The sequence below is a fragment of the Zonotrichia albicollis genome, chromosome 4 (assembly GCF_047830755.1).
Source record: "Zonotrichia albicollis isolate bZonAlb1 chromosome 4, bZonAlb1.hap1, whole genome shotgun sequence".
Lineage (NCBI taxonomy): Eukaryota > Metazoa > Chordata > Aves > Passeriformes > Passerellidae > Zonotrichia > Zonotrichia albicollis.
The window spans coordinates 56,909,330-56,922,007 of NC_133822.1; the positions used below are offsets into that span (position 1 = coordinate 56,909,330).

The following is a 12,678-nucleotide window of genomic DNA, read 5'->3' on the forward strand; positions in this document are numbered from 1 at the left end:
AATATCCTTGGCTAGAGGACCAGACTTCAGGACAATCTTTGCAAATTGTAGCTATAGCAAAAAATCAGCAGGAGGCAATTCAATTAAGAAAACAGCAAAGCACCATTCCCAGGAAGAAATCTGTCATCTATGCAGCATAGAGACAACCTAGCTTTAGGCTGTCATATGGACACAAAAGTTCTCCAGGATAAAGCTAACTGAACTCAAGGCTATCATACAATTTCAGAGTGATTCTCCAAGAAGTAGTCTGTGTAAAACTCAAGAAATTATTGCCCTAAGTAATGGGAAAGCTTCATCTGAAATAATGTATCCAGTTTTGGGAGCGACACTGATGCAAACAAACCAGACATGGTATCAGTTGGCAAAAATAATTTTAAAAAGTATTTTTGGCAGAAATTAGATTCTGTTCTAGTTTTTCCATCAATATTTTGTTTTAAAAATTATCTTTAAAATCATGGGATTTCAAATAAACTTCTATTTAATAAAAAAAGTGTTGTTATCAAATTAAAAGTCCTTTAAATTGCCACCAAGAGCTGAATGGAAATGGATCAATTTTACATGTGAAAAATAACAAATTCAGCTTGTACTTCCTGTGTATGGGTTTGCAATAGCAATTGTTATTTATCTGAGGCTGCATTTTCTTAATTACTTAACAGGATATATGGCACTGGACCTTCTTTTTCTTCCCTCATGTTTTTTAATACTACACTACAGGTTTTACACTCAATACATATAATGAATTCTAACATTTGGCATTAAAATAATGTTTATTGAATTGTGTTAATGAATTTTGCACAGACTTTTGGCAATAGTGCAATGACTGTAATTCTTTTGTCTTAGAAAGTGTAGAAAAAATTAAAATATTAAAGTATCTGGCTACTCAACAAAAATCCTCTATTTTTCTTTTATCCAGGAAAGAATTGGTCCTAGCTCCCATAACATAGATTCGGCAATAATATAGGCCCACTGACCTTAACGAAGCCCAATGCATAACAGGTTTTCCTCTTGAAGAAAATAATGTTAATAAGCATCAGAGTCTTTCCCCTGCTCTCTGGATCTTGTCACTCCAGAAAACATAATGTCATCTTGTTAGAGGCCTTTGGCTGGCAGACATGGAGAGAGGCATAGAAGCAAAACCTGTTAGTGCTGTGTAATCAAAGCTGGGCTGTGGTGCTCTCCACATAAGCTTTGAAGCCTTATGAGTATCTGTGAGCAAAGTGGTATTTAGAATGACAAAGATAATGTGTTTTGGTTATCTCAGAACACATCAGGGAAGTTAAGGGAGCATTGCAGGGCTGTTTATATTTCCACTCAAAACCAGACAAAAATGAAAGAAATATTCCCCTATAAGAAGATTTATAAATAGGCACTATCTCTAGAAAAGAAGCTTAATTTCTGTAAAAAATAATTTTTAAATAATCTTTAAAAATTTTACAGGTCCTTTACCTTCCTAGAAGTCAAACAGCATGATTTCTCTCATTAAGTCTTCCATAGTGTGGAGTCTTGTTGTAATAATGCTGATTTGTCATTAATTTTTTACATTTACTGCATGGTTTATTATACATATATGAAAGACATCACCAGGCTTACATACTGGGGTTAAACTTTGCTGCTGAATTTGTTTTTACTAGGCCTACTCCTTTATACGTCCCCTTTAGTTGGAACTTGACAGCTTCTTCATAAACAGACTATTAAAAAAATTACTTAAGAAGTATTCAGGGCTAAGCACTTCATACTCATTAGATTTTCAGTAAGACACCTATTTGCTAGCATCGAATGGTAATAAAAGGTAATTTACATGGATCTGCAACAAGATTTTTAAAACCCTGTTAGGAAAATATGTGCAGTAATTTTAATTGCTTTTATTGCTTTCATTATTTAAATTAAACATATAGATGTTTGTTTTTATTGGAAAGCAGTATTCCTGCAAACTTGGAATCTAATTTTAAACACTTTTTCTGTCTCACTAATTCTCTTTTAAGAAAATCAGTTGATTTGCCATTTATATTTTCATTTCAGAAATTCTGTTCTCATTTATTTTGTTTGAAATCTCAGCTTTGAAACAATGTAAATGAGATCAGAATGTGACCCGGTGAAAATGGTTTGCCATCAAAGGATTCACACTTCAAGCTGTGTTATGTAGCTTTCCAAAAGTGACATCTGGCCTCTTGGCAGGTTCCTCAGGCAGCTGTGCTGGTGGTTTAGAAATTGCTGATGGGCCTGCCATATGCAGTACCTGCAGTTTGGCTGCTTCAGGCTTGCTCCAATTCATTGCCCTACTGAATAAAATTTGCTTTGAATTATCTTCTATTTGAAATTATTGGCATACAATTCCTTTTTTTTTTTTTTCTTCCCTGTAATTCAATCAGAGATGTGGTCAGAAAGGAGAGTTCCAACTTCTGCTGCATTGGCTCAGCTAGAGAAAACAGCTCTGTGATCTAAGAATATCACTGTGCTGCTGGCTGCAATTGAACAGTTCCCTAGGGGCTGAGCAACAGGTCTGCATAACTCACCTGTGCCCTTGATTAGGCATTCTGGGTGAGTGTATGGCCTGTACAGCTCTGGAGTGGCCTGGAATCTGTTAATTTAGTTTCCTAGGGTAGAATCTGGAGTACCTACTCATTATTTCATGAAAGGTTGAAAGTGGTGAGATGTCAATAAAGCTGACAGTATTTATAAACATAGGTTGCATTCAGGGAATATTTGTCTGTTTGGTATGTTAATACGACGAAAAATGGGACAAAAGTTCCAAAGACTGACAGAAGAGACCACAGAGAGAGCTTTGTGTTCTTTAGCAGGATGCTTTAATCAATTTGTTTTTCTTCTTTGTCTGCGCATCTGTACAGAGAAACATCCTTTTATGGCTGCATTGCTTCAGCACCTAGAGGCCCATATTTCTAACGAGGTATCAATTGTGCTAAACTCTGTATTCTCACTGAAATTACTAATAACAGCAGTGCCTGGCAGTGCTTTGCTGCATGTTAAGATTCTCTCCCTTTCCTACTACACCTTAAGCAGTAGATACCATGCCCAGATTAGCACAGCAGAGGTGCAAGAAGCAATGCACAACTGCTTTGCAAATGTTCTCAATGTCAATGGTATAAACTCTGAAATAATCTCTCAAATCATTAAATTCTGGAAAGATTTTGATCATTATTGCATATCCATCAGTAAATGTATTAAAGAAAAAACCACAGAGAGACATCTCTTAAAAAATTATTTGAAAGTCAACATGTACTCAAATACACACTTTTAATGAATATTCCTAAAGCAGAGCAACTAAGCACACATTGGCCAGGAAACAGCAAAATTTAAATAGCATATAGATTATAAACTCAATCACTCTGAATGAGGATGACAATACAAGCCATTACAAGTAATCAGAGCAACATAATGCTTCCTGTGCCTATGTGGGATGGATGGAGTGTGATGGCTTGACCCTGGCTGGTAGAAATGCCCCTGCTTTATCACTTGCTCACTCTCCCCTTGTGGGATGGGAGGAGAATTGGAAGGACAACAGCAAGAAAACTCATGGGTTGAGAAAAAGACAGTTTCATGTATAAAGGAGAAAGAAAGAAAACAAAGAGATTGAAAGGCAATCACTCAGCTCCTCCTACCAATAGACTGATGTCCATCCAGTCTCTGAGCAATGGCACAGCACAAATTTACAATAGGCAAATCACGCCTGACCAGCCTGATTGCCTTGATGGCATTTGAGGATTGACAAAGGTAGAGAATGTTTGACAATTTTCATTGTAGCAAGGCTTTTGACACAATGTGCTTATATTCTTGCATTCGAGTTGGAAGGTTACAGTATAGGTAGATAGAAAAGTAGAGGGATGAAAAACTGGGTAAGTGCTTGAGCTCAGAAGTCACTGATTAATGAAGTCTAATCTACCCAGAGGCAGGGTACTGCAAGAGTCTATATGGAGCTTGCCCTATTTAATGTCTTTGTCAATGATCTGGGGGAGATAAGAGTGTGCACACTCGTCAGGCCTAGAGATGGCAACCAACTGCAGAGTGCAATTAATAAGCTTGAGGGCAAGGGTGCGTATTCAGAGCTGTAGGGATTACCCAAGAGATCCATTTTAAAATCAACAAAGACAATTTCAAATTCCTGCTACAAATATGGCCTAATCACCCACTACAGCACAGAATGGGGATTGGCTGAATAACTCTGGCAGCTCTTGTGAAAAGAGCCTGGGGATCCTGTTGAGCAACAAACTTGAAGGCAAAGCCAGCAGTGAACCTCAGCAGCAGAGAGGCTATACAAATGCGAGTACAGCTTCTGGGATGAGGGAGAGGATGATACTCTTTGGCTTTGGACTTGTTGAAATGCATCTAGAGTTCTATGTCCAGTTTTCTATCCTCTAGGATGTGCGAGGCATTGATAACTTGGAGTGAGTTCAGTAGAGGGCTGCCAATGCAGAAGGGACACCTGCCTGTTGAGAGACACTGAGGGAGCTGGGCTTGGAAAAGGGGTGGCTTTGGGAGGGGTGACCTGACAGCTGCCTTTCTAGAACCTATGGGGATGTTGGCAAGAATAATTCTTGCCAACTTCCCTGTAAGAAGACAGGGGATTGGTACATGACAGGATGATGAGGGGCAAGGGACATATTTTGAAATAAAAAAGGTTCTGACTGAAAGGAAAGAGAAACTGTTTCCACATGAGGACTGTTATGTGATGGAGTGTGCTGCCTAAACTGTTCACACAGCTGAGTGTGAACACGTCCTTGGAGATTGCTAAGACCTGGCTGGATAAAACTTTGACAGATATGGTAACTAACCTTGTTTTGAGCTGCAAGTGGAATCTGAGACCTTCTGAGACCATTTCCAGCCCAAATTGTCTGGTGCAATTGCTAATCTACAGAGACTATAACAACTCAAGGAGTCACTGAAAGTTGCTGTGTAGAAAAGCAAAATTACCAGCATGGTTTGGAAAAAAAGATATCTCTTTCTGTGGGTTGGGAAAAAAGATATCTCTTCTTTTAACCTCTCTTACTTACCAAACCTGAATTTTTCTCTTTAAACCCCCCCCCCCCCCCAGTTTTTATGTTATACTAAAATTAGAGTTTGAACATGCTTTTCATGGTTTTAGGGTGATCATTTCAAGAAATCACAGAAATCACCAGTAGATCTACCTCAGGAAACTGAATTTCACCAGGTTCTACTAAATCTTAACAGAGGTATAATGAGTTATATTATTTTTCACTCCTTTATGTTCATAACTGTCAAATGCAGGGAGCTTGATACTTCCTTTCTGCTCCTGAAACTGTGTGGAGGAGTAATTACTGATGCAGTGTTCCATTAGAAAACAGCTAAGAGATTGTCCATGAAATAAGCAATACATAGAAGGGACAACATGCTGTTTTCCTGAAACTGAGTGAATGGCAGCAGTTTTCTTGCAGTTTCACCACTTCAATACACCTACCATTTGTCATACTAGTCTTGTCTGGAATGAAACTGTGCATCAGAGAGCAGGTTATTTTCATTCATGTACCCAAGCAAGCCATTTGTCTTACCTTTCACTTTCTGTGTGTTCAAAGTGTTTAAATAAAAATTTTCTACATGCTGGATTTATGCATTTTCTTTTTATTGATAATGCAACTTTTTCCCAGTACAATATAGGAGATGGAGAGAAGCTTCATGCTCATATCAGTAGTACTACATAACCTGATTGCTTCTGATTACAGGGAAACTGGACCTAATGAATCTGACAGCTCCTGGCAACATTATGCTCTGTGTTTTTCTCACTTCAATGATATATATGCTGCTTTAATGCCTAAACCATGGTATTTTTTCCTTAATTCATAGGCAACCTATAGGAGAGAATTTTCTGCTATGTAAGGTATGTATGGGGCCTGGCTGAGATAGAATTCAGTTTTCCCATAGAGTGTTCACAGTCCTGTGTTTTGCACTTGTAACTGGAAATGTTCTGTCTTCCACATCTCCACACACACAGTAGTAGGCTGGTGGTGGGCAAGGTCCTGGCAGAGGACATAGCAAAGACAGCTGATCCAAACTGACCAAAGGGTAATTCCATATCATATGAGGCCTACTCACCCATAAAAGTTCAGAGAAAGGGCAAGGAAAGGATGCATTTGTTATTACAATGTTTATCTTCCAGAGCAACCACTGTGCATTCTAAAGTCCCATACATCCATTTAAATAATGATATAAGCCAAATATGTAAATAAATGCACATTGTGGATAAACTTTCATATGACCACTTTTCCTGTATGCTATATGCTCTGATTTTATGTAGCAGTTATCCAGCACATGAAATGTTATGTCTTTATCTTGTGATTTGGAAAAGAGTGAGATAATATATTCTTTTGAATTATGTATTAGTAATAAAGGTTATGAAAATAGTTTTAATCTAAATATGTATGCTCATTATTAATACATAGATCATGTAAGAGATTTTTCCCCTGTATTTAATGTACTCTTGTCCTGTTCAAGATAATAAATCTAAATTTTGCTGAAGTTCCTTTACAGAACCTCAGTCATGTAACTGGGCACCTAATCTAAGTAATCAAAAAGGCTCCATCTGCTGTAACTGGAGGAAGAAAATAGATTGTAATTTAATGTAATTATCAGGTTTTATAAGGCTTAAAAGGTATACAAATAAAAATTCACAAATGTTATGCTTTATATATCCTGTATCTTATACATAAGATATGCATGTTACTACTACATCACTGTAGGTAGTTGCATAGATATGCAACTTTGGAAATGCAGCTATAAAGACAGGAAGAGAAAGTGTGCCCTCTGGGAGACCCTCATGCCAACTCCATCTCTGCAGGGAAGATGGTTTGCCTCCTCAGGGGGACCATTTCCCTGGCCATTGTCTCATTGACTATAGGGAAAGCCTGTACAAGGCTAAATGTTTGGCTAGAATGCTCAGATTCTGAAACACAAGACTCACCATCAGATTTCTGCTTATTCACAGGAAACATCTGTCTTCTAGGAGTCCTGCCTTAAAAGAGCTGAACTTCATACTTCCAACAGAAATGACAATTTGCTCTGCCTTTAACCTGTGCCAGTGTAGTGGCACAACTGACTGTGTCAGTGTGAAGCATAACATACAATGGATCTACAGAGCTGTTCTATCTTTATATGAAAAATTTTTAGCTTGCAGCCTAATGGGAATTGGCCAGATAAATGCTTTACAGCATTCAATGCATGCCATTCATGTGTACTATCTGCCATTGCCATTTGTCCTCAATATCTTCTCATTTCCTACAATTAGATTTATATTTCCTTGTGCAGCAGCTCTCTGGCCCCAGAGAGAAACATAACTTTGCCAGGAATTGTTCTGGGAAAAGTCTGTGAGAAGATCAGAGAAAAGGATGAGAAACAATTCTTATCTTAACTTGCTACACCTGGTATTGTGAACATGTGGAATGTGTTATGGAGATTTGTTTACTAAAGCGTGGTTTCTTAATTGGCCAATGGTGATGGTGTTTGGACTGGATGACCAATCAAGTCCACCTGTATCATAACTGTCTATAAAAGAGCAATGTGGTTTTTTTAATAAAGATTCTTGATCATCCTCCTGTAGTACATGGAGTCTATGTAACATATTACCCAGCGGGGGGCACACTGCAATGTTATTTCATAGTAATTGTACACCTAATTCACACTTTCCCCTTTTAAGGAAATGTAGAAATTTGAGCTCTGCACTCTGAACTAGCACAGTTAAACCGAGTGATACTTTCTTGCATCTTCATCCAGTGTGATTCTGTATAACTCTGCAAAATGAAAGAGCTAAAATGATTGAGACATCCTGAAAACTTGGCCAGCAGCTGACCTCTTCAGACTTTTCTCTGAGAAGAAGCAATATTAAATACTGATATTCTTTTGGCCATAAAGAATTTCAGCAATATTTTAATTGAAATATATTTCTTTTAAAATGTAAAATTATTATATCTAGATATATTAAAAATTCAGATACTAATATAATTCTCATGGACAAAGAAACCTTAGAACAAAATTATACACATTCTAATTTTTGTGTTTATACAATTTCACAAACAATAAGCAGCATTCTCTAAAAGTATTAGATGTAGTTATCTCAATATAGATTTACATGCATTGTTGTCAACTGCTGATAGCTGTACATTTCAAATTTATTTTAATTATTTGCCATTTATCTTCTCCTTAAACAAATGAAGTGTTCGTTACTTATAGTTATTATTAAAGTTCTTATTCACAGTAGCAATCTTAAAGCCTTAAAAAAAGCAAAATATGTAAAATATCATTTGTTTCACACATCAGAAAAGAAGTATAGCAATATTTCATTTCTTCCTATGTAAAATAAATGTGAATTACTCAGTCTGGCCTGGGATTGCATGGACTGGTTTTGTTGCACAGCTGAATCTAAATCAAGATGTGATAGAATAAGAACTATTAGGCAAATACTAGAAAGCTTATCATCTATGTATCAGATAACGTACAATTAATAAAGGATTCATGTCAACAAAATGGGGGAAAAAAATTGGGAATGGCTAGTAGGAATGTGAAATTAAAACAAAACAAAATTAAACAAAGGATTACAGAGAAACCCAAAGTCTGACTTGGTTACTATCAGAAAGTGCTGATGCTAGCAGGCCTACAAGTTGGTGACCCCAGGTGCTCAGTCCGTCTGTCCAGAATGCCAGCATCCAACCACCCCTGTCTTTTTGACTACAGAAGTGAGTTCATCTCATATGATATGGTCTGAACAACTGGACATTTTTCCCCCATTTAGTCTTCAGTGATCAGCAGATTCAGGGCAGTCCAGCAGATTGTCCAAGGAGCAGCAGCCACATGTTTTTGATATGACCCTGCTTTCCACCCTTCCTTTCTCCTCACCATTGGTTCCTGGGTATGCATCTGCTCCAAACTGTGATATTTCTGTTCCCAGTAATGATGTTCCCCAAGATGACATCACTGATACTGTTATTTAGGCTGAGTTGGTTTTGCAAGACTTAGCTTTCAAAAAGATATAGCATTTCCTTCCAATCATCGATGAAGTTCAGCTACGTGTCATATAACTTCCTCTATATCACCCCAGTAGTTTTTCACATCCTTGTCAATTATCTAAATCTCAGGCCTTGTCCTAGTCATTGTCCTGGACATTTTTCTTACAACTGTGACAATCACTGGGAGAACAAAATTATCTTTTGTTACACCTTGAGGATGCTTAAAATCAACTCTAGCACTGCAACTTTGGCGCTGCTGCATTTCAACAAGTCACGATGTCTCTTCCATACACAATGTTACCCTGGAAAAAACAGACATAACAGTGGATAACAGTCATCAAGCTTGGATGGGGAAGAGAAGTCATTTAAATAATGCTCAGATAGTCTGATATTATATCATGAGTCACACTTAGAGCTGAAGAGACATTGATTCTTCAGATAAAGCCTTGCCTTTTCTAGGAAAACCTTAAGTGACAAAAGTAGAAAAATATGATCTAGAAATTGTAAACTTTTAATTCTTGGAGTATATGGATGTGGTAAGCCTGTTTTTCTAAATTTCTCCTATTTTTATTACTAGCACACCCATTATCTGAAGTAAATTTTAGTCAGCTTGCACATGCATACCTAGTGACTTTAATTTCTGTAGTAGCTGAGTGGCGCTTTTCAGCCCAATTTCAAAAAAATAAAAATACAGCAAATTTCAAGCTCAATAGAAGGGAGATAATAAAAATGTAATGACACATTATATTAAAAAGGTTATTTCTTATTTCTTTGAATGGATGAATGGATGTAGGCTCAAGAAGACAGTGATACCATGAGAAAGATTAATTTCTGTAACTTCCAATAACTTCTGAGAAATTAATATTCCTAAATATAGAAACATGAACATCAAAGAAGAATCTTCCACGCTTTCAAGTGTGAGGGGGAAAAAAAGGAATTAAAAATAGACATTTGAATGTCAGGAGAAAAAAAAATGAAAAATCAAATTGTTACAGTGGAAATACCGACCTCCATGTTTAAGTGCTTTGAGATAGGTGCAGTGCAATATTCTATTGTAATAAGGATGTAATTTACATTAATTGGGAGATTTACATTATAATAGTTATAAAGCTATTGCAACAACAATCTGCTAGCTGAGCTGTGTTTGAAACATTGTTAGGGCAGCCACTTTTATCTTCAATACAGGATTCACTGATTCAATACAGGAGTCACTGATACCAGTCCGAACAAATATTGTCAGAATATCCAGTCACTGAGAAACTTCAAACTCTATTCTAGCAAGAATTCAAATACGAAATTTACTATACATATGATGAAAAAAAGAATTATACATTTGTGAATGTGTGAAATTTTGGTTGACAGCCAAGAAAAGGCAGTAACTGATCTCCACTGGGCACTTACTGCAGACAGTATACACAGACATATATAGCAGCAAGGAATTATGTTTCCCCTTCAATCTTACCCTAACAGCTGCATCACCAGAAAGCCTTTATCTCTGAAAGGATCTTCCAGTTCTTCCCGTGTGTCACACTTCTTCCCTTCTCCTTTCCTTCTCACTGCCCCGAGGGGAGGTGCAGGTGACTGGGTCCCAGGATAGCAAATGGAGTTCTTCAAGGGGAGAAGTTGAGAGGCAGGAGACACCCAAGAGAGTTGCCAGAAACCACTCTCTTTCCCCTGATCTTCAAATGCCCTGACTGCAAGCCAGGAGAGAAACCCTCTATGGATTTCAGTCTGTGGTATGAAAAAGCCTTTAAGTTCAAATGTCATGTTTTAAGCAGGTACAATAATCATGAGATTACTCAGAAAAGAGTAAAAGCAAAACCTTCTTCCGTTCCTGACACAGGAACGCTCTGCACCAGCTGTCATCTCTGAGGCAATTGACTCCTTGCTGTTTTTCATCACAGACAGGATTTCTAATAGATGTCTCGGGCATGTCAGTCCCAGGGAAGGATACTACTCTTCTCCCATTCTCAAAGCACTCTGAAGATGTGTCTCTTCTGGATTGCTCTTCAGAGGCAACTGTCTCCCTGATATATATATAAAATACTTTTATTTTTTCAACCTTTAAAATTATTTTCTGCAAATATTTTTAATTATATTTTTTATTAAACTAGTTTTATGGCTACTTTTCCAGAATACCTCGTCTATCATGTTTTCTTTGTTTGAACATTTGAACACAATTTCCATTTGTTGAAGGGTATCTTTTTGCCTCTATTCACCTTTTGTTACTGAGGCATTTAATCATCTTGACTGTTTATTTTTCACTTCCAGTGACTTTTTCCTTTGATGATTTCTGTTTGCTAATATTACTGTTATTTTAAACAGTTTCCAGTGCTTATATGCTAGAAATTCAACTTACACTTTCAGTTTTCTTTTCAGTACGGTCCTCATTTTTGTGTCATTTTCATTTTCTACAGTTTGATGATACAGTAAAGGCTGTTCTCTCCTATAAGGATTTTGAGTTTGAATACCCCTACATTAAGACTAAAACCATTATTTAATCACTTTTAGTTCTCTGAAATAATCAGAGTGGAAATATACTGCATTGGAGAAATGTAAGTAAATTGTTCAAAGCCATTTAAAACAAGTTTAGTGACAAACCTTTCAATATTATTTTAGACTTCATTGTTCCATTCTTCCTGTTTAGGAACAGACATTATCCTGTGCTGCCTTGAGTACAGTATGGCCTTCTCTGGAAGTCACAGTCTCCTCAGTGATCAATAGTTACCAAGGGCCAACTTCTAAGGAAATTACCAAGTTAAGTTCTTTGATTACACTTCTGAAGGTGATAAGACTGTTTTGTTGACTGTGTAAGGACACTAGAGAGAATATGTTCTTAATTCAGTCACTATGGTTGATTATGTAAGCCTATGTGCCATGAATCCAGGGCTAAGAAAAGACATTTTAGAGAGAAAATAAGCAAATACAGATACTTACTCCAGCTCTCCAAAGTATTTTGTTAATTTTTGCCATTTTAAAGTATTATTTTGAACTTGTAACATAGTCAAAGTACAAAAAAAAAAAAAGCTAGGATCATATGTAAATAAGATTTCTGTACCAGTGATGTTAATAATTTTACAGTCAGATGGTCAGTGTCTAGATGATGCACAAGAAATTTGTCATTATATTTCTCATAACTATCCTTTGTTGCATTTAACAGATATTCTGTTTAAATAAAGGTCAAAATATGCAAAAATAGTATCTTCAGTATCTGTATAAATTATATATACAGATTGAGTAGCCTTGTAAAACAGTTTGCTCAGAACAAATAGTTTTATATTAAAAAATATTGAACTAGTCAGGCATAAAATATTATAAAAATGTAGCAGTTGCAATGGAATGGCAGAATGAACATTGAAGAACCTTTGCACCTGGGGGAAGTTGCTGGAGGAAGTACAGATGGTTGGCACACAGGAGCACAGAAATCAAACTCCAGTTCTTTCTCTTCAAAGTCAGATGCATCACTAGCATTGAATGTATGCACTGAATCAACTGCGAGACCTCTTGCTTCACTGTTGTGAAGTATAAGTACTAATGAATTTATTGTTCATTTTTCAAATAGACATATATACATAACTTAGCATTAAGGCATTTGTCTAAATATTTAATATTGGTTTCTCTGTCTTTTAATATTCTCACTTTCTTTCATTCTCAAAGTGGAGATCACCAAAAAGAAAAAAAAAAGTACTTAGTTGTCAGTAGTTCATATTTC

General features: G+C 36.6%; 1 long non-coding RNA gene across 1 annotated transcript in view; it reads right to left on the minus strand.

Annotated features, from left to right (window-relative positions):
• Positions 1–2,839: 2,839 nt before the first annotated feature.
• The window catches only part of LOC141728853 (uncharacterized), a 99,853-nt gene continuing 90,014 nt past the window's right edge, over positions 2,840–12,678 (minus strand). Inside the window, exons 2-3 of the long non-coding RNA XR_012580098.1 lie at positions 10,429–10,993; positions 2,840–9,268 (exon numbers count right to left, since the gene is read on the minus strand). This is a non-coding gene — a long non-coding RNA (uncharacterized LOC141728853). The remainder of the gene's footprint in view (positions 9,269–10,428; positions 10,994–12,678) is intronic.